Below are 27,204 nucleotides of genomic sequence, written 5' to 3'. Positions count from 1 at the left end.
TGGAAGTAGCCATAACATTTTTACAAATGATGTAAAAGAGGAAATATAGATTAAATTTTCCAGGTCTGCAAAAGATACTAAGTTTTTCCAGCATGTGAAATGCCAAGTCAGTGGGCTAACCTACAAGATTTCCAAAACTTTATGAGTTACCAGGGGGAAAAACATCAAATAAGATTCAAACTGGAAAACTATAGGGTTACTATACTTCTCAGGATAAGGGCCTTAGTTATCATAAAAAGGAGCTAGAAATCACCTCTGGGATACTGCATTAATAAGTTCCTGTAGCCAAAAAACCTACCAATGGCACAGACATCACTAGAGAATAGAAAATATGGTTCTCATCTCATTTAACACCAGAGTTCATCTTTACTTGAAATACCACATGCAGTTCTGGTCTAACATAGACTAGCTCTCCAAAAATATCTGCTGCTGAATAAAAAATCTATAACCTTGCTTTCACCAAAAAAAAAAAAAAAGAAACTAAGGACAATTCAAACAAATAAAAATAAATGATCAGGTGAACGACAGGACGGTCATATAAACAAAAACAACAAAGATCAGCATTCTTTCAGTCTAGAAAGGTGAGGGCTGCAAGGAAACATTATAGATCTGAAGACTCTACATACCCCATAAATGATGGACAGCATGGACAAAGCAGAGTGCTAAGGAAATGCTGCCATACTTCAGCTAGAATACCCACTTTGGTTGAGGAGAAATATGAAGTGAAGAAAATAAGCTAAAATCTAATCACTTTCCAAATATAGCAGTTTCAATAATGGCTGAGCACTGTGGTTTAGATTGAGGATAACTAAGATATTTGGAGGACTTAATACCAAATTTTAAAAGTAAAATCATAAAACACCAATTCTAGTCTTCCCTAACATATTCCCTGATGGCATCACCTAAAGACAGAATAAAAGACTGAATCAACTTCACACTTGATAAATGTTCTCACCAACTTCTCATTTTGTCTTTCCCACATTCAGTCTATTTGTGCTCTGAATTATTTTCTTGTAGTGCATCATCTGTGAATTTTTTTTTTTTTTTTGAAACGGCTTTTCACTCTTGTTGCCTAGGCTGGAGTGCAATGGCACAATCTTGGCTCACTGCAACCTCCGTCTCCTGGGTTCAAGCAATTCTCCTGCCTCAGCCTTCCAGGTAGCTGGCATTACAGGCATGTGCCACCACACCCAGCTAATTTTGTATTTTTAGTAGAGACAGAGTTTCACCATGTTGGTCAGGCTGGTCTCGAACTCCTGACCTCAAGTGATCCACCCGCCTCGGCCTCCCAAAGTGCTAGGATTACAGGCGTGAGCCACCGTGCCTGGCCTCAGCTGTGAATTTAAACATCTTTCTCTTTAGAGCAGGACTAGATCATCTCTTTGACACACTTTACAATATGGCCTCAAAATCATTCATGTTGCATAAATATTTAATAATTCCATTTGTAAGAAAGACATTATTCACAAACTACAGATGTAAAATATTATTGTTAAACCACATTACACCTTCCAGGTTTAGGACAGATGAGCCAGAAAAGGAATTTAGAGGTTCATGGTAAGTCAGGGTTCATGCAAGTATGTTTGAAGAAAAATGTTTAAGAATGCATAACAGCTTTCAAACCACAAGTATAAACACATGAAATTTCAAATAAAAGCTAGAAAGGTGTTGATGAAAACCTGTATAATGTAATTATAGATTTTTGTATATCAAAGAGATTATATAATGGAATAAAAAGTGTCTAGATCTAAGTAATATCTACAAAATATTTTATATAATACATGCCTGTGCCATTTTTAGCTATTTTTGCTATGGAAATACATTCCTTTGTTCAAAACATAAACATTTCATAAAAACATTTTAAGTGAAACTACATAATCAAATAAGTGATTTCATAACAAAATAGAAATGTATCTTGCTCTTATTAGTTTATAATATTACTAAAATATATTAAGACTATGCCTACAAAATACCAAATCATCATTCCACTTACTCCAACTTAGTAACTTCCAATCAGAGAATGATGGAGTTAGTAAAGAAATACTATTGATGTTCACAATAGAAATGAGTGTATTTTAATTTTTTTTTGGCTCAGAGAAAAAGCAGTCACATAAAATAGTGTTTTTTGATTAAGTGCAAAAGTGAGAAAGATAAAAATGAAAGGGGAGTGAAAAATGAGAAGGTGAAGAGTAAGAGAGAATGCAAATGAGCATTCCTATACTGTTAGGGTTTAGGGGGAAAATTGCTGCAATTCTGATACTCGGATTGTGGTAAATAAAGCAGAGGTTTTGGTTTTGTTTTTGTTTTTGTTTTTTAAGGAGAAGGTCAGTTTTCTCTTTAAACTGTTAAGTCTGAGGTATTCAAGAAATAAAGACATTAAGTTACAGTCCTTGTATCAAGCATATAAAATATATCCCATGCTGATCACAAAGAATAAACTTTAACAGTAAAAAACTTGAAAACTGAGTTACTCAAAGCAATTTTCAATGTCTTTATGGCTCTGTAAATCAAGAGACTGCAATTAGAAGAAAATGTACACAAAATCTTTAATGTGCCTTGCAATATTGTGTATTTCAAGACAATGTATTTATAAGAAGTTTTGGATTACCTGCCGTTTTTATAAATACCTATTTTTTTTTTAGTAAGTGTCAAAAGTCAAATCGTATGAAACATCTTTTGGAAGAAGTTCATTTACATATGGCTGTTTATCTCAGTCTTAACATACTTCACAGAATGGTGAAATGATAAAATTTAAATAATTTTATTATGTTATCGAATTAAGAATTTTTTACAACTTCTATATTCAAGGAGGAAGAATATAATATCCATAAATATGCATAATTATGGGGCAGGAAATACATAATTTGCCTACAAAAATCACAAGGGTTTGATGACTGAAGCAAGGAGTGAATCGAGTCCATTGAGAATTACTAAGAAAAACATAATCAAACATAAATGCCACAGCATACAAAGATCATTTTCCAAATTGGTTCCAGAAATAGCTCCTAGGTTACCATGAAAAGCTAATTTAATTCAATTAAACAGTGTAGTATGGTTTTTCTCTTCAGAGAGGGTTTAAATATTTTCATTTGCTACAGATGTTAACGATAAGTATTTAAAGGAGTGATTGATTTAATCTTGAGTGAGATGCAGATTCAAAGCTGTTGAATAAGGACTTTTGAATGAAAACAACTTACTGACACATTTATTCTAACCACTAGAGTATCCATTATGTATGAAGTACACAAAGTAAAGCTCCTAACAAATAGCATGTTTGTTTACATTATGTCCTGTCATATCAATTCAATATTAATTCCTACTCAAAATTATAGGACAAGATAAAATATTTAGACAATGTTTGTTCCTCCATATTAGTACATCATTAGAATCCTACCTCAAACATGCAATGGTGGGAAAAGATTTACAATTTAAAATTTAAATAGCAGTTAAGCTAAATTTATTTTGGAATAATCCAGGTTTCCCTGGATAACTTTTCCACGTTAATCTCAACATTATATAAATTCATTCACAGTCACTCAGGATGAGTAAGTAATGCCTCCAAAACAGCCTGGTTGTGGGTTCTTCTGAGTCCATCTGGCTTTTGGCTAGAAGACTGGAATGACTCATAAAAATGAAGCAACCTGAGGTCACCTACTCCAGGTCTTTTAAACAGAATTGCCAACTGCTTACCAGGTGGTTCCAATTTCCGAGAATACTTAAAATAAGGGAGAAACTCATTCTAGATACACCGTTTTATTTTCATATTGTCTCTGGCCACAGAATTTGGTAAGGAAGGAAGCTCTTTTGAAACGTAGATTACCAATCATCTGAAGGCCAGAAATCACTGCATGTCTTGGATTGAGAATATTATATAAATAAAGTCAAGTGAAAAAGAAAGGAAGGATACAAAACCACAGTATATTATGCTCTCAATTGAGTAAAGAAAAAAAGACCCAAAATGCTAATGGTGGCTACTTCTGTGTGGTAAAAAAAAATAATAAAATAAAATAAATGAGTGATTGATTTTATTTTATTTGAGTTCCCTATGTTTCCCAAGTTCACTTCAATGAACATTCTTTACAATTAGAAAAAACAACAATAAGTAACTTTTTAGAAAATATTATACACTGTAAATCTCATGCTCAGTGAGCTGCAGAGGCCCAGTATGTACTCACAAGTATAGGGCTGGAAGTCTCTTTCTGGGTAGTGAAGGAAAGCATTCATTTTTACCTTTAAAAAGAAAGAGTTTAAAAAAAAAAAAAAAGACAGGAGCCGGTTTCCTGTTCTATGATGGGTGAGATAATTGTAGGAACAACTCCTGGCAGTAAGAAGGATCCCTTCACTTCAGGAGATAATAAACTGGGGAAAATGTTTAGCCAATTGTTTGTATCAATTTTTTTCCTATAGTTCTGAGGAACATTAATCCAATGATATACACAGAGAAAAGTACAAGTCCCATGATCAAATACCACTTTTGGGGACTGTCAATATTAATGCATGTTAATACAACAAAGGCTCAGAAAGGGTTGCGATTTAAAAACATCAGAAATTGCCAGATTTCATTATTTACTTGCTTATCAAACACTTCTGTGTTTACTATGTACCTGTCATTGTTCTAAACACTTTAAAAATCAAAATTCTCATCTTCAAACATCCCTATGATGTAAATACTATTATTGTCATTGACGTTTTACAGATAATGAAACAAAAACACAGAAGGTGCAGTAACTTGCCCAAGGTCTCACAACTAGGAAATGATACAGCCAAGATTCAAACCTAGACAAACTCCCACAGTTAACCAGGAGGCTATGCTGCCATCCATAAGATCCCTCTTGGGCTTCACACCTAACATTCCATGAAACCACTGTTCCATGAAACACGCTGGGAAAACAAATGCAATCAGGTAAAACGTACTGTTATATGCAAATTCCTTATCTGGATTACTCAAATAGCTCATATTACCTCAAACCCCAATTTTTCATTTACTATGTGACAAAGTAGAAATAACAGTGGTGTTAGACCTCAAAAAAATTCTGGAATGTAATTATTAAATGAGAGGTTTGATTAAATTATGTTCCCTCTCTGTTGTCATTTAATTTTATTAGGCATCACAATTCAAACAGATATACTCTCAAGTGCCTCTTAATTTCTAGAGGTTTCTGTGTGGCAAGACTATTGGCCCAGTTTTCTTCTTCATGTCTATCAAACTTTTAAAATAGTCTGAGAAATATAACGAGGAGGGAGATGAGGAACTCGGTGATCTTTATCAGATTACACATTAAATGTGTTTCAGAATGCATACATTGATGTAGATGGGGTTACTGATGCATGATTAAATTCAAAATGAAAGTCATAAAATGATATAGATGATCTTATTTTCATTTAAAAATACATAGTAATGCATAAGAGTAAATTCTTAAGGGATACACACACACATACATACATACAAAACTATTAATTTTAGGTAATAGTATAAAGCACTTTATTTTCTTAAGGTTTATATGAAATTTCTAATTTTCCTGCCAAGATTTATTGTTTATGTCATCATTGGGAAAAGCTTTTAATATTCAAATATTAAGAGCCTGAATAATACATGCAGGTTAATAAGAGCCACTTAGACATGCCCTGCCTTTCAGTTGCATGTGATCTTGAGTAAATGAGTCCCACTGTTACTCTCTACTGCTGCACCGTTTATTTTTTTTAAATAGACCTAATCACAAACCTAAATTGTAACTATTATGTATAGTTGTTTATTTCCTGCCCCCTTCCCAGCCCTCCCAAATAGTGGTAAACATCCACCTTTTTGTAACCACAATGCCTAGTACAGTGCCTGGTCCTAAACAGTGAATCTATAAAGATGCACTGCATTTGTGAAAGAGTGAAGGAAACAAAGCACACGGATAGAAGGTACACAGACTATCAAGTCACCAGATGTTCCAATAAACTGACTGACAGTATTTATATAAGAACTTAGGTTTGTGGATCATTCTGCATGGACAGAAGCATATAATTTGGGGTGGAAAGCAGATGTCCAAAGGAGGTAAGGGAGTACGACAGTCTTTCAGGAGCTGAATCAACAGAAAATAGGACTTTAATTGACACAGCTCCTGATAAGCTGAGGGAATTTATTATAAACAGACAATGTAATAGGGTGTGGGCAGTAGTGGAAAAGAACCCCAAGGGTACTGCAGTAAATCCAGGTTAGTAAAAGCAGGGAAGTTATTCCAGAGATTACCAGAATCTGGAAAGAGAGTTATATAGAGAAGGATACCTTGGGAAGAGCAATGACTTTCAGTGCAGGAATACAGGCAGCCCAAACTGATCTCACAAAAAGGGAGCCAAGGAAATAAATACCCTCACTCCCCACCCTCCCTCTACTCTCCTGCTGCGGCTCCCCAGTGACCTACGTTTTTTAGAAATCAAAGCTGTTCATCCAGGTTATTTTCCCTGCAGACAGCATGACGTAGAAGAGCTGAGAGTGGTTCTGGAGTGGCAACCAAAAAATATCTGACATAGAAGCCAATGGTAATAAGAACAGTTTTGGCAAAAGGGGGCAAGACAGAATATTCAGATACAGAAGAAACTCTTGACAAATTGAAGAGGATCAAAAGAAACAGTGGAAGAAAATTACTAAATACATAAAAATGAAATGATGCCACAACTGTCTGCAAGCCCATCTGAGCACTGCACCACGTTCCATAATAAGGGGAAGGATTTCAGGATAATCCTCCATTATGTGGACTATCATGGCTAAATGTGTATTGGAAAACAGCAGAAAAGTAGCTTGTTTCAGAAAAAAGAATTAATGATAATTTAATACATTTTATAGATGGTCGTAAAGTATACTAGTTAGATAAAATTCACTGATTTCTATCAAGAGATTAATTTAGACAAAGGCAACATCATTACAGACTTCCTTGGAAACATTTTAGATTCGTAAATCATCAAATTAACTAGTGACAGATGTGTCTGTACTTGTTTAAGTTTGTATCTATCTAACTGCTATAAAAATGACTAAAATGTTTATCTCAAGACAGCCAGGCAAGAAACGTTATAAACAGATATACTGGATTGTATCTTTTTTTTTCCTTTAGCCGATAAGTAAATACAATCTTCAGAAAATTCATTTCCAAACTTGCTACTTAATATCTTCCAAAGCTGACGCCACATGCAGCCATATCCTTGTTGAAAGACAGGAAAAAATAAAATTAGCTGAATCAAACCTACTGGCCTCTAAAAGAGTGCATCCAACAGCACTGCACAACTATTTACTAAATGCCTACTATGTCCTAGCACTTTGCAAGGGGCTGGAGTACAATGATGTGTAACATCCCAATCTAACAATGCAGACTTTACAATGAATTCTTTGAAGAAGCATCCAAAGTTTTCAAAGCTGAGGATTAAAGGAAAATGACACTCAGACCTGATTAGAGGAATTCTGTCTCACTTCCCTTTTATACTGACACACTTTACTGAAAATGAAATGAAGAGATGCTCATTCAAGAATGCTCACCACTCTGCTTTTCAGAAAGAACCAAGCGTCTCAGTGTATTCCAGGAATCATCTCTAGCACTAAGAACCTTACCGCAACACTTCCTAGGACATACTATAGGCTCTCACGTGGAAGAAGCTTGCAGCCCATGAGATATTTGAGGTGAGGTAAAGAAGTGCTATCTGGGAACTCTAAGAAGGTGCTGAGGTGTGAAATTCAAAAGTAAAAGTAACTCTTGAACCAGTGAATTGCTGCAGTGTAGATCCTGGGACACCCCCAGCTCCCAGCTCCCAGCCCCCAGCCCTGCAAAAAAAAAAAAAAAAAAAAAAAGATGACTCAACTCCATGATTCTTCTATTCCACAATAAGAACAATGTCTGATCAATCTCTCAAGGTTCCACCCTTGGCCAAGTCAACAAACTCTCAGCTACATCATTTTCATAGCCACCCACATGGCCTTATTCAGGCACTCTTGCTCACACTATATACAGACATGTTAAATCATATTTGTTCACTTCTCTGTTTAAAATCCTCCAGGGTGTTCAACAGAATGTACTTTGAATAAAATGCATACTTTATGCTATGAATCTCGCCACCTCTCCGACCTCATTCCTACCACTTCCTCTAATTGCCTGAGTCCAGCCTCCCTGGCCAGTGAGTGCCTAGCTTGCTACTCTTAGAGACAACCTTAGTGCGTCCTCTGATAGGAAGTTCTTTCAGATCTTCACGGGGTTGGCTCTTTCTTGTCACTCAAGAATATCCTTACACAGGCCTTCCTTGACCACGTCATATAAAATAGCCCAGTCACATGCTGTCATATCACCCTGTCTTGTTTTCCTAATGGTAAATTTCACTATTGGAAATAATCTTATTCATGTGTTTGCTGACAGTTCATTGTGTTTTCACCCTCTACAAGTTCAATGACAGCAAGGATCCTGTGTCTCTTATAGTCATAGTGTCCCCACAGTGTATAACAGTGCTACACACAGAGTAGGCACTCAAACATTTAAGGAAAAATGAATGTAATTACAATACTGGCATGTAAGTGGATGTCCTGAACATCATGAAAACAAATTATTGCCTAATGTAAATTATACATTATCCCTTCTTACTACTGTGATGGGCTTTAAAAATACCCAGAAATAACATAACAAAATGTCCTTTTTGTCTACTCCTAAATCTTGGCTTATTTCTCTCTCTCTGTACTCTATCCCTAAAAAGTTTTATTTTCACTCAATTTAAATTATTAAGTCACATAAGCGACTTTTTAATCTACCTTTCTAGCCGCAACCCCTCCTTTCCCTGAATTCTGGCCTGCCTATACATATCTCAACAATTCTATTTCAGTTTCTGCCATCACACAAAATTCAGCATATGGAAACCTGAAATTATTAATAGTATCTCTAAGACAAAATCAGTTTTTCCTTCTGTCCTTAATACTTTTACCAACCATCCCCCGAATACCCATATTTAAAAGCTAGAAATGATCTTGATTATGAAATTCAAGAACTGGAAGAGAGACTGGAGGACAAGTAAAGTGGTCTTCAAGTTTTTTTAAAGCTGTGTTAGCCTTTTTTAAAACAAGAGCTTACCAGAAAGTCTGATATGTAAAACAGATGAATTTGCAGTTGTTCTGGGAGTTAAAGTGGTAGTCTCTGAAGAAAACTTCAGAAAGAACCACTAATCTGGTCCAAACTTCCTTTTTCTTCTCCCTAATCCCCTTCAACACACACACACACACACACACACACACACACACACACAGAATTATGGAGCGGAAAATGTAAGTCCAGAGAGCTTAAATCTTCTTTGCAGGTAAGAAATAGTAATTCTGCCCAACACAGTTATCACCCAGAACAATGGCTACCACACAGAAACAATTTAGGAGTCAGGGTTCTTAAAGATCAGTATTACCTCCATGCTTACATGCATCAGAAATGATTATCAGTTATTGCAAAGTGATACATTTCATGCATGGCTTTTATTGGGTGACATGAAAAGAAATCTTCAGAGTTTAGAGAAAAACTCCCAGCTTCTAGTTACAGACACATTTACCCACTTCTAGTGAAAGAAGTCAAACATGAGTCCAGTGAAAAGAACTGTGGCACCGTGAAAAAAGTAAAGTCTCAATTCCATAGCCATCCTAGCCTCACTTTCTATTTCTGAGCATGGTTTTTCAAACTCTCTGGGCCTCATCCTCTTCATCTTTAATATTATTAATGTGTGTGATGACATGCTAAGACTCTTTCAATCCTAAGTCTATGATCTGCTATTACACTATTCTAAAGCATTTCCCTTGAGCTACTGCATCCACAAAGAATCAGTATCACAAGTTAGAGGCAATTTGGAAAAGAACCAATCGTCCTACAAGGATCTCTTGAGTATCTATCATATACCAGGTACTGTGCTGGGCATCTGAAAGTCAGAGAAAAAGAAACGAGGGACACTATCTCACCTCAATGAGATAACAGTCCAACAAGGAAGCGCCAAGCAAGTAACCATATAGCACAGAGGTGTACACCGAAAGAGGGGCACTCAGAAGCCTGACAGGCAGAGGCAGTGGTGAGGGGGCTTCTGAAAATCAGGAAGGCTCTGCTAGGTTGGAGTAGGTGACAACTGACTTCAGATTTGGACGATAAATACGAGCTGAGTGCTCAGAAAGAGCTAGAGGAGGTGCTATATGGGACAAAAGATAAGCACATTTTAAACTGCCTTATACTTTTAAACAATAATAAATCAGCATTTACTGTAATAAAAATCCTTTATCAGGCCATCTCACACAGTTCCCAAAGCTTATGAGGAAAAATTTATGTCAATTTCCTTTTAATAAATATTATTTAACGACTGGAACATTTTGAGAAACATACATAAGCAGGCCGTGGCAGCACTGGCAGCACATCACTCAGGGACAATAATCTAACAGGGAATTTCAGACAACCTAGCCTAAACTAAATGCTGAGCAGCACCTGGCAGACAAGGTGGCAAAGCCCCTATAAATAGTGATGATTCACTAACATGACATAAATCAAGATTTTAACTCACCAAAAACTAACATTTTGATTTAAAAGCACAAATCAGTGCCATTAAAATTCATCAGCGGCCTCTCGCACATGAGTAATGAGATCATATCAACTTATATCATGTAACTAAAAGGAAAAGGTGGTTTTCTAAATGGTAATTCAGATTGGACAAATAACACACTGTATCAAGTTTTGTAGCTCTAGGCTATATTTTGCTAAACACAAAGGTACATTATGCATGACTAAAGAAAACAGTGAAAATCAGAGCAATTAATTTCCCAGCTATGTTTCCCATAAAAAGACATCACTACTATGATCTGCTTATAACACACAAACTTTTTTGCATTGCACAATGATCTAAGTGTGTAATAACTTACATATTTCACTAAGATGTAATATCCTTCAAAACATCCTTATAATGAAAGTTTTCCAAAAACATTATTGATCACTGGAATGTCTCATGTTTTAAAATTACTGACAAATCCTTTACTATTTTCTTTACAGTTAGAAATAATTCTTCTTGATCACTAGAGTGTAAAGAGGTATAAAGTACAAAGACTGAGTATTTTCTTAAATACTAGCGTCCCAGTTGACACAGGACATTTCCCACAACTTGCCCAAAACAATAATTAGGCGAGTTGTCACTGGAATCCTAAAAATATATGTAAGAAAACAGAGATTCGCTGGCATCAATTTAGCACAGCAAGAGATTTCCATTAAGTGCTTTTTCAAATTATTTGCAAACACTTTTCAGCTGAACCCTCTCACTTCCAGTGGAGCCTTTTTTGTTTCTTTGCAGAACTCAGGAACCTTTTCTCAGGTGGTTCTACTTCGCTGCAGATAAGTTTGGTATTAACACATTCTCTTTATCTGTTGGAGGTAATGAAACGGCTCTCTTCCTCCGTTTTTTCACTGGCACCTTTGTGGCCGCTCGTAGTCACTGATCTCACCTTGGTGGAAAGGTGGCTAAGAAAACAGCAGTTCCTAATAACTCAAGGAAACTGCAGCGTTTCCATTCAGAACAAACAGCAGGACCCAGCTGGAGGGGTGCAGCTCTGAAGAAGTAAGACCCGCACCGCAGCGGACAACTTCCAGAGGCTCTTTTCCAACACCGCCAAAGACAGGCGGAAACACGGAGCCTGGACAGAAAGAGGGACGAGCAGAAAGATAGGCGCAGAGAGCAAGAGACAGGGGAGCCAGGAAGACCGGGACCGAAAGCCTCTTGAGAGAGAGAGAGAGAGAGACCAAAAGATTGTGCAAGAGTGACAGAGCGAAGAGGATGAAGGGACAGAGGAGGGACACACTGGGAGAGCCACGGCAGGCGGTGGGGAGAGGGAGACCGGGGGGAGAAGCGAAGGATAGCAATAAGGAGAGGAAGGGAGAAAGGAAGAAGAGGGAGAGAATGAAAGACCCAGAACTTGAGAGAGAGGCACAGAGAGAGAGAGAGAAGCAGGAGGGAGAGGAGAAGAGACAGGCAACTGAAGCAGAGACGGAGCCCAGTCCGAGGCGCCGGGACCAGCCCGCTGCGCACTTTCCCCCACGGCAAGACTGGGTCTCGGGAGGCGTCCGGGGCAGGTGGGTGCTGCAGGTCCCGCCTGGGCCCCCGCCCCGCCGGGCTCCCTCCCATTTCCCGGATTCCGTGACTGCCCTCAGCTCGCCCTCCCGCCCCATCCCTCCGCTCGCAAGTCCGACTCCCTGCCTTGGCGCGTCCCTCCAGCTCCGAAGCACGTGTCCCGCCCGCCGCCGCGGCTGCCCCGACTCCTCGCCTGCGCGGGCACGAGGCCTCGGGGTCCCGGCAGAGCCGCCCGCGCACAAAGCCGAGGCGGCCACCGCCCGACCCCCTCCCCGCCGCCGCCACCGCCCCACGGCCGCGCAGCCCGCCCTCGCTCTCGCCCTCTCCCTCGCGCGCTCCGTCCTGCCTGGGGCGACCGCCGCCCAGCCCTGCACCCAGCCGCTGCCCGGCCCGCGCCGCCCCTCGCTCTGCCGGGCTCTCGCCGGCTCGGCCGCCCCCCGCGCGCTCGGGAACTCGGCCACCCGCAGGGGACGGGGCCCCGCCGCGCGCGTCTTACCCGCAGCTGCGCTCCCGGCTCCCCCGTCCTCGGCGCCGCTGTCCCCGCACTGCCCGGCGCCTCGCGAGGCCCCGCCGACTCCGCGCCCCGCGCCCGGCCGCGCCGTCAACTTCTGGCCGCCGCGGCCGCTCCGCCGCCGCCGCCGCCACCGCGGGACTTTTTTTTTTTTTTTTTTTTCCCCCTCTCGCTCCTCGGCTGCCTCTGGAATTTTTTTTTCACTTGCCCTCTCCAGCTCCCACTAGTGATTGGAGACTGAGAGCCAAGTACTTAGCGGAGGGATTACACTTCTCAACGCACTTGGAGCAGCCCCAGCGCCGCCGCCTGTGTGCGGAGTGCGGAGCCGACTTGGGGAGCGGCGGGGTGCGGGCCGAAGGCAGTCCGGGTAGAGGGGTGCGCTTTCCAAGCCCCGTCCACTGCTCAGAGCATCCCCAAGATTTCCATCGTGGGTCCTGTCCTGGTTATGTTTAAGAAGGTTTCCAGAAAACCTCCTGGTTTGAGGAACAAAGATTCGTGGAATTATTCTACCTTGAGAGCTGGAAAGGGCTCGCAGAGATGATATAATGTCGTGGATTTCAACTTTTCAGGGCCATAGACACTTTTCAGAAATTGATAAAACGTTGACACATCTCGTAAAAAATGAACACATTAAAATTATGCCTGCAGTTTGAGGTGGGGGTTTTAAGAATCTTGAAATATATATAGTTGAGCGTCCAAGAGAAATGAAATATTTCCCTTCTACATATTTTTTGAAACCGTAAAACGAAAACTAACAACCAAATTAAAAATAAAAAAATAAAACCCAAAAGAGAAAACCCATTCCATTTGTATTTGATGACAGTTTACAGTTAGTCGTGTTTCTTTTGGAAAAGCATGTAACGTCTTATACTTTGTGGTCTCCTTGCTAAGTCTTTAAGTGTTGAAACACTTTCTAAGTGGGTAAATACAAAGTAAGCTAGTTCACAGTCAGAAGATTTGGGGAGAACAGTTAACCTCTTTAAAATCAGCCATTTTGCCAACTCTATTTCCCAGGGAGGTATCTCGTGACTTTCAAATACTCTTTTCCTTTCAATACCTTTCAGCTTCCCACTCTCCAGCATTACTTATTTTTCTCCTTCTGTAAAATTTTTTTCAAAATATTGACAAACCGTCTCTGGTCACCACCAAGCGTGCGATCTAAGTTTTTTTTTTTTTTTTTTTTTAACACTTTTTCACCCTGAAGTAACTTTCTTCCAATTTTCTTCATATCTATTTCTATACTCAATTCTTAGCCTACTATTTTCTATCAACTCCTCCTTTTTCTTAAATTGTTTCTATTAAATCTTTTTTAAAGATTAAATGTAATCTTTTTGCACTTATCAATAAAAAAATTCATTTGTGTATGAATTTATTTTATGCAGCTTGCACTTAAAGCAGGCGGTGCCCCCAGGGTTTATTGAGTGTATGAAAATGTGGTCATGTTTTTTCTATAAAAGCAATGTTAGAGTCTCCACAAAGGTCTTTTTGCCCCATGATACATCTGCATTGTGATTTCTAATGCCAAACTGGAAGAAGAAAGGTATCCGAAAGAAAATTTCCAAAACAGGTGAAATTAGTCATTGGCATTATCTGACCTTCCTTATTCAACCAAAACAGGTGAAATTAGTCATTGGCATCATCTGACCTTCCTTATTCAACCACTGTTCCAGTCCCCAGTGCCGGTACTCATCCTCTTGCCGCAAGAATTCCAAGATAGAATCCATTCATTCTACTCTCATCCCAATTCTTCTCTGATACCCTCATTCCCACCCCTTCCCCTTTTCCACCTCCTTTCTTTCAAAACAATAAAGCATATGACTACCTAATTTACCTTCTACCTGGTCCTCAATCTAATTTTTCATCATCTCCATCCTCATATTAACTAAGTGTTTTGGGGGGCGAAGGGGGCTTGAAGACACTGAAATTATAACTTCTACACCATTAAAACAAAAGACAAAGCAAGGAATGATGAGCTATCACGTAATTAACTAAAAATAATAAATTATCAAAAATGAAATGAGTTTAGAAATGAGTTTTAAATATTGAAAATAAGATACCAAATTATAATTCATTACAGAGCTTATGATTGTATACATAGAAAAGCTTAGAGAATTTACTGGAAATTCATAGAACTAAAAATGTAATGTGTTGATCATTGTCAATATCTCATCAACATTAAGTAAGTTTAAAGAGGAAAGAAACCTGATTGAATCTATCCTTTCTACTGTGTGAATTACTGATAATTTGTATTTGACAGCTGTATAATCTCCCTTAGAATTGGAGCACTCATAAACTGCAGTGAAATAAAGCAGACATTATGCAGAATGTTTTGGAGCTAGTGGTATTGTCACCTGTATCTTTTCAGAAGTTGCACTAAGGATTATCTTTCCTTGGCTTAACTCCTCCATTCAGCAAATATCTTTCAGAGAATCTGCTGGGTATAAGATACTGATTCAGGGAATACAGGCATCTCTGGATAGAGAAGACACAGGTTCCACTTCAATCAACTTACAGACACAGAGATAGACTTTTTTAAATACCTTGTTTAAATATATTTTTTAAAATTCCAAATCAGAGAACAAAGGAAATTCCTGTAGGTCTTTGGGATGAAAAAAAAAGCACTCCAGGTGGGAGAAAATGGGGTACAGGGGAGACTGTGTTTGAGGTGGGCCTTAGATGGTAGCATTTCTGTAAGCAGGAATGGGGAGCCTTGGAAAGAAGCTATTCAACAATCAACATTTTTGAGTGCCTATGACAAACCAAGTCCTGGTATTTGAGATGCAAACTCTGTCCATTCCTTCTTGAAACTCATAATACAGAAGAAACAAGATACTTAAAAAAATATAGAACTTTCTATGAGAAGTACATTAATGCATGAACACACAATTATTGGAGCATAGAAAAATGAAATATTCTGCCTAGAAATGTCAGGAAAACCTTCATAGAGTAGTCACATTTCATAAGGGTGCTGAAGGATCTTTAGAGATCAAAGTGGGGCTAGAAAGAGAATAAACATTCTAAGCAAGGAGAACACTATGAAAAAGCATGGCGTGTTTAGAGAACAGCTGGTATCTCAGTGCTGCTATCCAAGTGATGAGGAGAAGGTGCAGCAGATGACTCTCTTAGGCTAAGCAGAGTTCAGAAATGACCTTCTCAAACATACTAATGAAATTGATTTTTTCCTTATTAGGTAATGGAGAAGCACTGGAGATTTGTAAGCCAGGGAGTCAAATGGTGGACTGGGATTTTCAGGAGATCATTTAGAGGTACCTGGAGAGGGAAAAATGAAAGCACAAAACTAATTAAGAGTCTGTCATTGAAAGAAGGAAAACTTGAACCAAGACAATGGTGTAACTACCAAGATTACCAGCAGACTCGAAAAACACTTCAGATATTGGTAACTGTAGCCTGGGATTTTGGTGCTTTTAAAGGCCATAGGAGCCAGATGTGGTGGCACATGCATATAGTCACAGATACTCAGAGGCAGAGGTGGGAGGATCCCTTGAGTTCAAGACCAGCCCGAGCAACATAGTGAGACCCCCACACGCCCACACCATCTCTAAATAAATAAATAAGTAAATAGAGACCACTGTGGGGAGAATAGAAAGGAGGGGCTTCATTGGGTACATGACAAATTTTAGCAAAAACAAGATTTTTTTCCCCTCTGCTTCTACATGAGGAAACCAGGGCAGTGTATATGAGGACTCTCAAACACTTGCAGGCATATTTCCCATTAAGAAAGACATTTGCCCAGGCCCACTGGAATTGAACTATTTGGGGAATTTATATGTAGAGAAATAGGACAGACCTGGGGACACAGCTTGCTTCTGTGCTATCAGCCTCCCCTTCTCCTTCCTCTTCTTGGATATCCTCACTCCTACCACTTTCCTTTTCTACCCCCCTCTTCTCTCAAAACTGTAAAGGATTTGACCACCATTAATATTTTGTCATAAATCAAGGCATACAATGCTAAGTAACATTCTAGAACATGTGCTTTTAAACTATTTCTCTCTAATTGTGGAATAAAAGTCTGCCTCTTTTGAGGTATGGTATTTTAGGAATCAGGTGAAGGAAGTATTTTTCAGTGTAAGAAAGAGATCTTTTTCTTGCTCCTCTGTTCCTACTGCTGTGGTTGTCTTGTTGTCCACTGCTACATGTTGACTCTACATATACAAAATAAGTGGTTAAGCCTCTCAACAAACGGAGTATTTAAATTTTTGCTTGTTAATATAATAACTTGGTGAAATGTGTGCCTTCCATAATAAAAGCCACATTTATGGGGTGGTTACCATGATACAGGCACACTACTAAGTAGCTCACATTTATCATCAACCTGAGGCCTCATAATAAGGTATTATTTTATTTCCATTTTACAAATGAGGAAAGTAAGGCACAGAGAAGTTAGATAACATTCCCAAGGCCATGCTAGAAATTGGAAGAGGCAGGATTTAAACATGAATTGTCTGGCTGCAGCATCTCAGTCTTAACCAGTGCACTAAACTGCTTCTATAGCACTGAGAATGTTTTTTGGTTTTCGTTTTTTGAGCTGGAGTCTCTGTTGCCCAGACTGGAGTGCAGTGGTGTGATCTCGGCTCATTGCAATCTTTGCCTCCCAAGTTTCAAGCGATCCTCCTGCCTCAGCCTCCCAAGTAGCTGGGATTACAGGTGTGCACTACCACACCCAGTTCATTTTTGTATTTTAAGTAGAGACAAAGTTTCACCACTTTTGGCCAGGCTGGTCTCGAACTCCTCACCTCAGGCCATCTGCCCACCTCAGCCTCCCAAAGTGCTGGGATTACAGGCATGAGCCACTGCACCCAGCCGAGAATTTTCTAAGTAGACATCGAACAGACACTATACAAAAATACGTGAAGATCTTGAATCTAAGATAATGTGTGAGTTTGATCTTAGAACATATGGAAAAGCAGGGTACTTGAGTCCTCTATATTTCATTAAACGCATTTTTGAAGATCTGAAAGCTAGCCACTGGGGGAAGAAGCTGGTGATAGCAGAGACCTGGGAAGCAATGAGGTCTGTGGCTTTTAAAACTCCCCTCTCTGGGTCAGTGCTTAATCACCTTGCCTAGGCCTTTTGCCAAGTTGTAAGCTTCTTTAGGATCTTTTCCCTGTCTTTTACTACTCTCCCCAGTTTTGCTAGCTAGAAATGGGTGCTTTTAGCTCAAAAGCGGATTTTTGCATATTGTGCTGTGGATTGCATCATAAGGTAGCAAGACTTCCCTCACAGAAGCATTTAGCAAAGGTAGAGATGGGATATTGTGGAAGGAGTTCGTGCCTACAAGGGGTTGAGGGACAGACTCTAAAATTCTCTAAGACTCCTTTCTACTTTATGATTCTGTATGTAACATATTATGAATAATTTTAATATTAACACAAATATCAATACAAATATAATTTTATATAATTTATATAAATACTGTCGTGTGAATATGGATATTAATTCACATTAATACATATTAATTATTGTGAATTATTTAATATGAATTAATATATTTCTTGTTTGTTTGTTTGAGACAGAGCCTCACTCTGTCACCCAGGCTGGAGTGCAGTGGCAAGATATCAGCTCACCGCAACCTCCACCTCCTGGGTTCAAGCAATTCTTGTGGCTCAGTCTCTGAAGTAGCTGGAATTACAGGCGTGTGCCACCACGCCTGGATAATTTTTGTATTTTTAGTAGAGACGGAGTTTGATCATGTTGGCCAGGCTGGTCTCAAACTACTGACCTCAAGTGATCCACTCACCTTGGCCTCCCAAAGTGCTGGGATTACATGGGTGAGTCACTGCACCCAGCCTGAATTAATATATTTCTAAATATATCAATATATTTTCTGATTCTGGTATATGTCAGTGATAACCTCACAATTAAAATACACATCAAATTACTCTCATATCTACTATATTTTCTGCTGATCGTTTTATTTGGTTTTATATGAAACAACTGTGATTATATATGGGAAGAAATAACACAGAAATTCTAGTTCTGAAGCAATTTAATTTTGTCTAATATGTAAATTAAAGAAAAATAGAACTCCTCAATTGAAACAGAAACAAGCCATAAACTGTGAAAACATCTGAAGTAGCTAAGCTACTGGTTCTGTTTTTAAAAAGAAAAAAATATCTTTGGTAGGCCAAGATGGGAGGATTCCTGGAGGCCAGGAGTTTGAGACCAGCCCGGGCAACATAGGGAGATCCCATCTCTAAAAAAAAATCTTAAAAATAGTTGGGTGTGGTGGCACATGCTTGTAGTCCTAGCTACTCAGGAGGCTGAGGAAGGAGGACTGATTGACACCAGGAGTTTGAGGCTGCACTGAGCAATGATCAATCCACTGCCTGGGCAACAGAACAAGACCTGTCTCACTTAAAAAACAAAAAACAAAAAAAGAAGGCTGGGCACAGTGGCTCACGCCTGTAATCCCAGCACTTTGGGAGGCCAAGACGGGCAGATCATGAGGTCAGGAGATCAAGACCATCCTGGCTAACACAGTGAAACTCCATCTCTACTAAACAAATTACAAAAAATTAGCCTGGCGTGGTGGCAGGTGCCTGTCGTCCCAGCTACTTGGGAGGCTGAGGCAGGAGAATGGCCCGAATCCAGGAGGCAGAGCTTGCAGTGAGCTGAGATGGTGCCAGTGCACTCCAGCCTGGGTGACAGAGCGAGACTCCATCTCAAAAAAGAAAAAAGAAAAAAAAAAACTGAAGTAGAAATGTTAAAATGATTTTACTTTTTTTTGCTGTCAACATTGTTCCAACTTTTCTTAATAAAAGCGGAAATCAGACCCACATGTTTATATGCTGCCAAATTATGCAGGGCTTGATAATAAATTAATCTCTTTGAAGTCACATTTGAATACAATGTCATATTAACATTGTTTTTTGAATTTTCAAACATTTCTAAAGCTAGAGCATCTTTTATTCTGAACCATCCTAATCCATACACCTACATGATTCCTAAAACTAGAAAATGAGGAAAAAATTCTGTAACAAAACTTATAAAAATAATTCCTACATCTGTTTCTTTAGAGTCTCATGTTCCTGATGACTTTTTCCTTCTAAAATGATTTGCCAACCTTGGAACATTTCAGTGTTTTCCCTGACTCACAGTATATTTACAGTGTATGCCTCAGGAAGAAATATACAGCAACTATTTCCTTCTGTACTAGAAAAAAAACAGAAAAGTTAGGTAACAAAAACAGATGAAGAGCAATTTTCTGATTAAACTACCTGAAAAGGATGAGTTTCCTAAAAACTTATTAACTAAAAATCTATTCTTTCCATCACTCTCTTAAATTGATAGAATTATTTAAGGCTAGTAGAGAAAAGAAATTTAAATTCTATTCCATAATTTTAGAGACTGTGCCTTATTTAAATTCATAAAGCTTTTAACATGGTGTTAATGTCAGAAATAATATTGAATATTACCACATTAACTATAAGAAGACATCGTAGGAATTCCTTTTTGATATTCCTAATTATAAGACTAATGTCTGCATTGAAATACAGACTGTGAAGATACTCATGGAAAGCTATACAGATTTCCATCCTACAAAACCACGAAGACAATGATGTCCAGGACATACTGCAGGATGAAGCCCCAGCCTCTTTGGCAATATTCAAGGAAACTTGGAAGTTTCATGCTACTTTTAATGGAAAGGAAAATGACAGAATCAAAGTCAAAGGAGGAAAGACAAAAAAAGAGAGAAAACGAGTCCTCTAAGTAACAACAACAACAGAAATAGGAATGAAGGAAAAAAAGATCAAAGAGGAAATCACATTCTAAAATACATCTTTTCTTTCTGGTGGCAGAATTTTGTTTTAACACACAAGGTCAAACTTGTGATTTTGTTAAGTAGCACTATTCATTAACACGAGCTAGATATTTACACAATAAGTCAGAATAGCATGAAGTATTGAAGATCTGATTGTAACTCTCCTGCTTAAAAACTGTAAAAGTTCTCATTTGCCTACAGAATAAACCCGTAACATTCTGGAAGGACCTTCAGAGCCCATACTGATCTGGTCTCAGCATTTTTTTTTTCCAGACATGTCTTCTCCCAAATATTCTAGCTCCACAGACTGCTTGCCAACTATTTTTACACCTCCCACCATTTCTCCTGGCTGTTATACTGTCTGGCCCTTTTCATCATCTGGCCTTCACCTTCTAGACCCTTTCATCATCTGGCCTTCATCTTCTAGACCCTAGTCAAGTGTCTTTTCACTCATAAAATATTTCTTTCTCTAGGAATATTGTTAACTGTTTCTCACACTTCTACATTATCACTCTCATGTATTTTATACCTTTACATACTATTTTTCTTTTATTTCTTTTTTTTTTTTTTTGAGACTGAGTCTCGCTCTTGTCTCCCAGGCTGGAGTGCAGTGGCACGATCTCAGCTCACTGCAACCTCTGCCTCCCAGGTTCAAACTATTCTCCTGCCTCAGCCTCCTGAGTAGCTGGGATTACAGGCTCCCACCACCACACCTGGCTAATTTTTGTACTTTAAGTAGAAACAGGGTTTCACCGTGTTGGCCAGGCTGGTCTTGAACTCCTGACCTCAGGTGATCTGCCTGCCTTGGCCTCCCAAAGTGCTAGAATTACAGGCTTGAGCCACCGAGCCTGGCCTCTTAGCATATTCTTAACACACAGTAGTGTTCCTGGCATATAATAGGTGCTCGACATATCTTGGCTATTGAATGACAACAGAACCTCACAGTTGAGTTAAAAAACCGTGAAGCTGAATCTTAGAATATCTATAGACTCCCAACTGTATTGGCCACCCCAAAAAAAGGTCTTTTGAAACAAAGATTAGCATGTGTAGGCAGTGAGTATATGGCGTTTTGTTTCCAGTTTATAAATATTTTAAATTAATTTTTTTAAACACAGGAATAAAAACCTACACAAGTTTATTTACTGCAAGGCTAGGGCAAGCAGTAGAGTGGTGCAAAATGGCACCAGTGTGACCTGAGTAGAAATTTGAATGAGGTGTGAGATGGGAAGGGCCCAGATGATGGAAGTCTAGTTAATCATGGGAGTTGCTATCTGGGGGCGAGGTGGGCATGATGGTAAAATTTCTTTATTCCTGGCTGAGGAATTCAAAGACTATCATCTTCAACAGGTGGAAAACAGTCATCAAATCATCATCATATTGCTGGCCGGGCATGGTGGCTCACGCCTGTAATCCCAGAACTTTGGGAGGCCGAGGCAGATGGATCACTTGAGGTCAGGAGTTCAAGACTGTCTAGCCAACATGGTGAAAATACAAAAACTAATCGGGTGTGGTTGCGTGCACCTGTAGTCCCAGCTAATTGGGAGGCTGAGGCAGGAGAATCACTCGACCAGGGAGGTAGAGGTGCAGTGAGCCAAGATCGCACCACTGCACTCCAGCCTGGGCAACAGAGCAAACCTCTCAAACAAACAAAAAAATCCATTGCTGAGCATGTGTGAGCATTCTTACATTCTGAGCATTCTTACCTGAACAGAGAGTATCCCAAGATGTTGTTTGATGCAAATGAAAGCTCCTTGAGTACAGAAACACAGAATTAGTAATCTGACACCTAGCGTATATTACAGATTTCATAAACGTATGAAGACTGGATGAATAACATAACATGACAATGTACATCAATTTCTGGCATTACTGTTTCACCCACCAAATGCTATTATAGCAGAATAAGGACGGAATTGATTCTTCTTACACACACACTGTCCCATTACCGACCAAATAAAATTTGGAGTGAACCGAAATAACAAGAACAATAATAATACAGTTAAAAGAATGGCCATTATTTGTTCATTGCTTACTATGTGCCAGGTACTGTAGCACTTACTTCGTTATCTCATTTAATCACGAATATTATTAATACCATCATTTTACAGATGAAGAAAATGAGGTTTTGATAAACTAAGTAACTTTCCAAGGTCTCAGAGCAGTATGTGATTGAATGGATACTTAAAGCCAGGATTTTTAGGATGTATGTCTCACATTCTTAACTAGAACACCCCCTTAGACTTTCTGAATATAGACACACACATATCTATAGTTTAAAGTGCAAGCTAATCCATGGATGGACTGAGGTGCTTCTAAATGGATCAATCATTTTGTTCTTTTTCCTGTTAGTGATAGATATATCTAGAACTATGGACTTACCTTCAAACATTGTGCTATTGTGAAACAAAAGAGATAAACCATTAATGCTTGAAGATATTTTATGTTTCATTGCCTTACAGTTGCTTCACTGATTTTACCTGCAGACATGATGTCACACACAGATCATAAAATGCTAATGACAAAGCTATCATGCAGGTATCATAGAGGACTTTTAATATCATCTGATGTTAAAGATACAATTTTTATGCTAGGTAGAAATTCCAACATTAAGAAGTGAGGAAACAAAACTTGGCATCTCTCTTTCCTTCTGTTGAAGGTTTAAAGCATTGAAATTATACTGAATTGTTTCATGCTAAATTACTCTGTTTTATCTTACACACACACACACACACACACATATATTTTTGAGACGGAGTCTCGCTGTCGCCCAGGCTGGAGTGCAGTGGCACAATCTTGGCTCACTGCAACCTCCACCTCCCAAGTTCAAGCAATTCTCCTGCCTCAACTTCCCAAGTAGCTGGGAAAACAGGCGCGCACCACCGTGCCCAGCTAATTTTTTGTATTTTTAGTAGAGATGGGGTTTCACCACGCTGGCCAGGCTGGTCTCAAACTTCCGACCTCAAGTGATACACCTGCCTCAGCCTCCCAAAGTTCTGGGATTACAGGCATGAGCCACCACGCCCAGCCATTTATTTTTTAACTTTTATTTTAAATTCAAGGGTACAGTACAGGTTTGTTACATAGGTAAACTTGTGTTATGGGGGTTTTTTGTACGGATTATTCCATCACCCATGTATTAAGCCCAGTACCCATGAGTTATTTTTCCTGCACCTCTCCCTCCTCCCACCTTCCACCTTCCAAAAGGCCCCAGTGTGTGTTGTTCCTCTCTCCGTGTCCCTTTCTCCTGTACTAGTTGCTAAACTTCTTGAGGTTGGGACTATATCTTTGCATGTTTGTGTCTAGCATTTAGCACACTCTGTAGCACATTTACCAGCATTACATACATGCTCAGTGAATAGACAGATCATACTATCTATATTGAGAACACATAGGTCAGAATTAAAGAATAAATAAAAAACCACACTGATACTTTAATATGAATTCTCAAATAGAAATACATAAGCCTTCTCACCTCCAGTATTAACCTTGGAAGACAGAATTCTCAAAGCCGACAAGAAGCCTGGTGCCTAGTGACAATAGTCTACTGTGCACATGATACAGAAACTAGAGACAGTGTTTTGAATGGTGCTAATAAGCCAAGGACACTGAACAAGCATGATGAACTTTCTCTGGACGGTGACAAATCCACTTGGAGAAAAGCTACTTTTGCCTTTGAACACTCATTAATAAAGTTGCTGCCTTATTCTGCCCTAGTTACGGTGCTTTTTTTGAAGAGAAAGCAATCAACCAAAAAGTTTATGACAATGAGGGCATATTTTTTAAATAGAAAAATAATAATTGTATATTTTTATGGTGTACAACATGACGTTTTGCTATGGGTATACATTGTGGAATAATTAAATCAAACTAATTAGCATATGCATTACCTCACATCCTTCTCTTATTTTTGTGGTGAGCATAATAACAATCTATTTGAGTAGTAATTTTTTTTTTTTGAGACAGTTTCACTCTGTCATCAGGCTGGAGAGCAGTGGCACGATCTCGGCTCACTGCAACCTCAGCCTCCCGGGTTCAAGGGATTCTCCTGCCTCAGCCTCCCGAGTCGTTGGGACTACAGGCACGTGCCACCATGCCCAGCTAATTTTTGTATTTTTAGTAGAGACGGGGTTTCACCATGTTGGCCAAGATGGTCTCGATCTCCTGACCTCGTGATCCGCCCTCCTTGGCCTCCCAAAGTGTTGGGATTATAGGCGTGAGCCACCGCGCCCGGTCTCTAGTCGCAATTTTTAAAGATACAATACATTGTTATTAACTATGGTCACCATATTGTACAATAGATATCTTGAAATAATTTATTCTAATTGAAATTTTGTATGCATCAACAAACATTTATCCAATCCCCCCACCTGCCAGCCTTTGGTAACCACCATTTTACTCTTTGACATACCAATTTCATATCCTTTAGACATTATCCATAAGTGGGATTGCTGGATTTTATGGTATATTTTTAATTTTTTGTGAAACCCCCATGGTGTTTTTCATAATAGCTATATTAATTTACATTCTTACCAACAAGCCTTACCTCTCCACATCCTTGCCAACAACACTTACCTTTTGTACTCTCAATCATAGTCATTCTAACAGGCACGAGGTGATATCTCATTGTGATTTTAACTTGCATTTCCGTGACAATAGTGATGGCAAGAATTTTTTCATAAACCTGTTGGCCATTTGTATATCTTCTTTTAAAAAAGTATCTATCCAGGTCCTTTGCCCATTTTCAAATTGGGTTATTTGTTTTCTTATAATTGAGATGAATTCCTTATGTGTTTTGGATATTATCTCTTATTAGATGGTAAGCTCTCTGTTGGATGTATGATCTCCGAATATTTTCTCCTCTTCCATGGGTTGTCTCTTCACCCTATTGATTGTTGACTTTGCTGTGCAGAAGCTTTTTACTCTGATATAATTTCATTCATCTGTTTTTATTTTACCTGGCTTTTAAAAGAGTTATATCCAAAGAATCATCGCCCAGACCTATGTCATGTAGCTTCTCTCCTGTGTTTTCTTCTCTTTGTTTTACAGTCTCAGATCTTAGATTTCAGTCTTAGGTCTTAGATTTTGAGTTAATGTTTTTAATATGGTGTGAGATGAGGGTGTAATTTCATTCTTCTGTATGTGGATATTCAGTTTTCTGAGCACTATTCACTGAAGAGACTTCCCTTTCCCCATTGTGTGTTCTTGGCATCTTTGTCAAAAATCAATTGACCGTAAATGCATGGATTTATTTCTGGGTGAGGGATTTTAATGACTTTCAAATCATTTGACAGAACATCTCACATGAATTATTACTACATCTGCAACTCATCATAACCTTAAAATTACTGATATTCCTAATTTCTACATTTAGCAACTTGAAAATTTTGTACTTGGTATACACAGCATTTGTGAAGGCAAATCGATATGCATATAATATACATAAAATTAGTATAGAGATAACCAAGGTAATAACCTCAATATTATGTTTGTGGCAACTGTTGCTGTTTTAATGATCTTCATGCTCCAGGATGACTTCCCCATGGGAATATAGTAGAAAAGTGGGCATATATAGCCCTCAGGGAGGGGGCAAGGTTTGGAATCCAATTACCTACATGCTTTACTGTCTGTTACAACACAAAGACATAAACCTATTCTATTTTACTACTTACCTTTTCAGTTAATTTGTAATAGTTTGAAAGCATTATTTCAGCATACCCATGGAAAAATAGACTTCTGATTTGAAGATTTCTATGTTTTACTGTGATTTAAAAACGAGTAGCCTTACTTAAAAATAGTCTTTCTATGTAACCATGACCAAGCTAAATTGTATACAACCATATTCCACATATATTATATATGTTTTGATACCATATATGTCATATAGATCTTGATACAGTAGCAACAAGAAAGCCTTGATACCAAGATTTTCATTTGTTTAAAACTAACAGCCAGGAAATTATTTAGGTTCTGGCTCTAATTAATTTATATAATATAGACCGAGGCTATGTCAATGTATTATTGGTTTGGAAATGAAAGAAGACTCAGACAGTTAAATTCCCCATACCCTAGCTACGTAGTTCTGTAAGCACAGGGAATTCATTAAGCAGCAATTCATAGTACTTTTTCTTAATGTTTTATTTGTTTATCTTTTTGTTTTCTTGTAGAGCAAGATCTCACCAAATCCTTTAGTCATGGTCTATTTCATTGCACTCACATGGGTGTTACTGCGAAGGTGAAGAACTAATGACTGCAGCAGGAAAAAGAATTGGATGTGTCATGAATTATGGCCCTGCTTATACTTCTACTTCAACCATAATCATTTGTTTAAACAAAAAGTTCTGCATTTGAATTGTCACAATTGTGTGTGCGTTATAAACATCTCATATTTCATCCAGGCTCGGCCAATACTTGCCTTTGTTAACACTCATAATCAAGAAATAAAATCTCATACTGACCAAAAATTATCCTTCATAAGAGAATATAAACAGAAGTCTGATTCATAAACTTACTAATTAACACCTCTACTCTCATTTATTATCTAACATTTTTGTTTCATCTTAAAATAAATAAAACTTTATGACATGCTAATAATTTATTTAAAATTTTATCTTTCAAAGGCTTATCTTAATGTTCGACTTAGGTTTCTTTATACTATTGATTTTGCCTTTAGAAAATTTTCATATCTCAGCCAGGCAATGTGGCTCACACCTGTAATCCCAACATTTTGGGAGGCTGAAGCGGGAGAATCACTTGAGGTCCGGAGTTTGAGACCAGCCCAGCCAACATGGTGAAACCTCATCTCTACTAAAAATCCAAAAATTAGCTG

General features: G+C 38.6%; 1 protein-coding gene and 1 long non-coding RNA gene across 2 annotated transcripts in view; one reads left to right on the top strand and one right to left on the bottom strand.

The window, feature by feature from the left end:
• The window catches only part of BMPR1B (bone morphogenetic protein receptor type 1B), a 398,101-nt gene extending 385,429 nt beyond the window's left edge, over positions 1-12,672 (bottom strand). The window contains exon 1 of the mRNA XM_030819142.1: positions 12,581-12,672. The gene's annotated coding sequence lies outside the window, so the exon portion shown is untranslated. The remainder of the gene's footprint in view (positions 1-12,580) is intronic.
• Positions 12,673-13,109: 437 nt separating this feature from the next.
• Positions 13,110-26,969, top strand: LOC100596706. Its single transcript, XR_178760.3, has 3 exons — positions 13,110-13,249; positions 15,786-15,861; positions 26,543-26,969. It is a non-coding gene; the product is annotated as an uncharacterized LOC100596706 (long non-coding RNA).
• The last annotated feature ends 235 nt before the right edge of the window (positions 26,970-27,204 follow it).

The sequence above is a fragment of the Nomascus leucogenys genome, chromosome 9 (assembly GCF_006542625.1).
Source record: "Nomascus leucogenys isolate Asia chromosome 9, Asia_NLE_v1, whole genome shotgun sequence".
NCBI classification, from domain to species: Eukaryota; Metazoa; Chordata; class Mammalia; order Primates; family Hylobatidae; genus Nomascus; species Nomascus leucogenys.
Note: the sequence above shows the minus strand (reverse complement) of the source record. Positions and strands in the feature narration are given on the sequence as shown.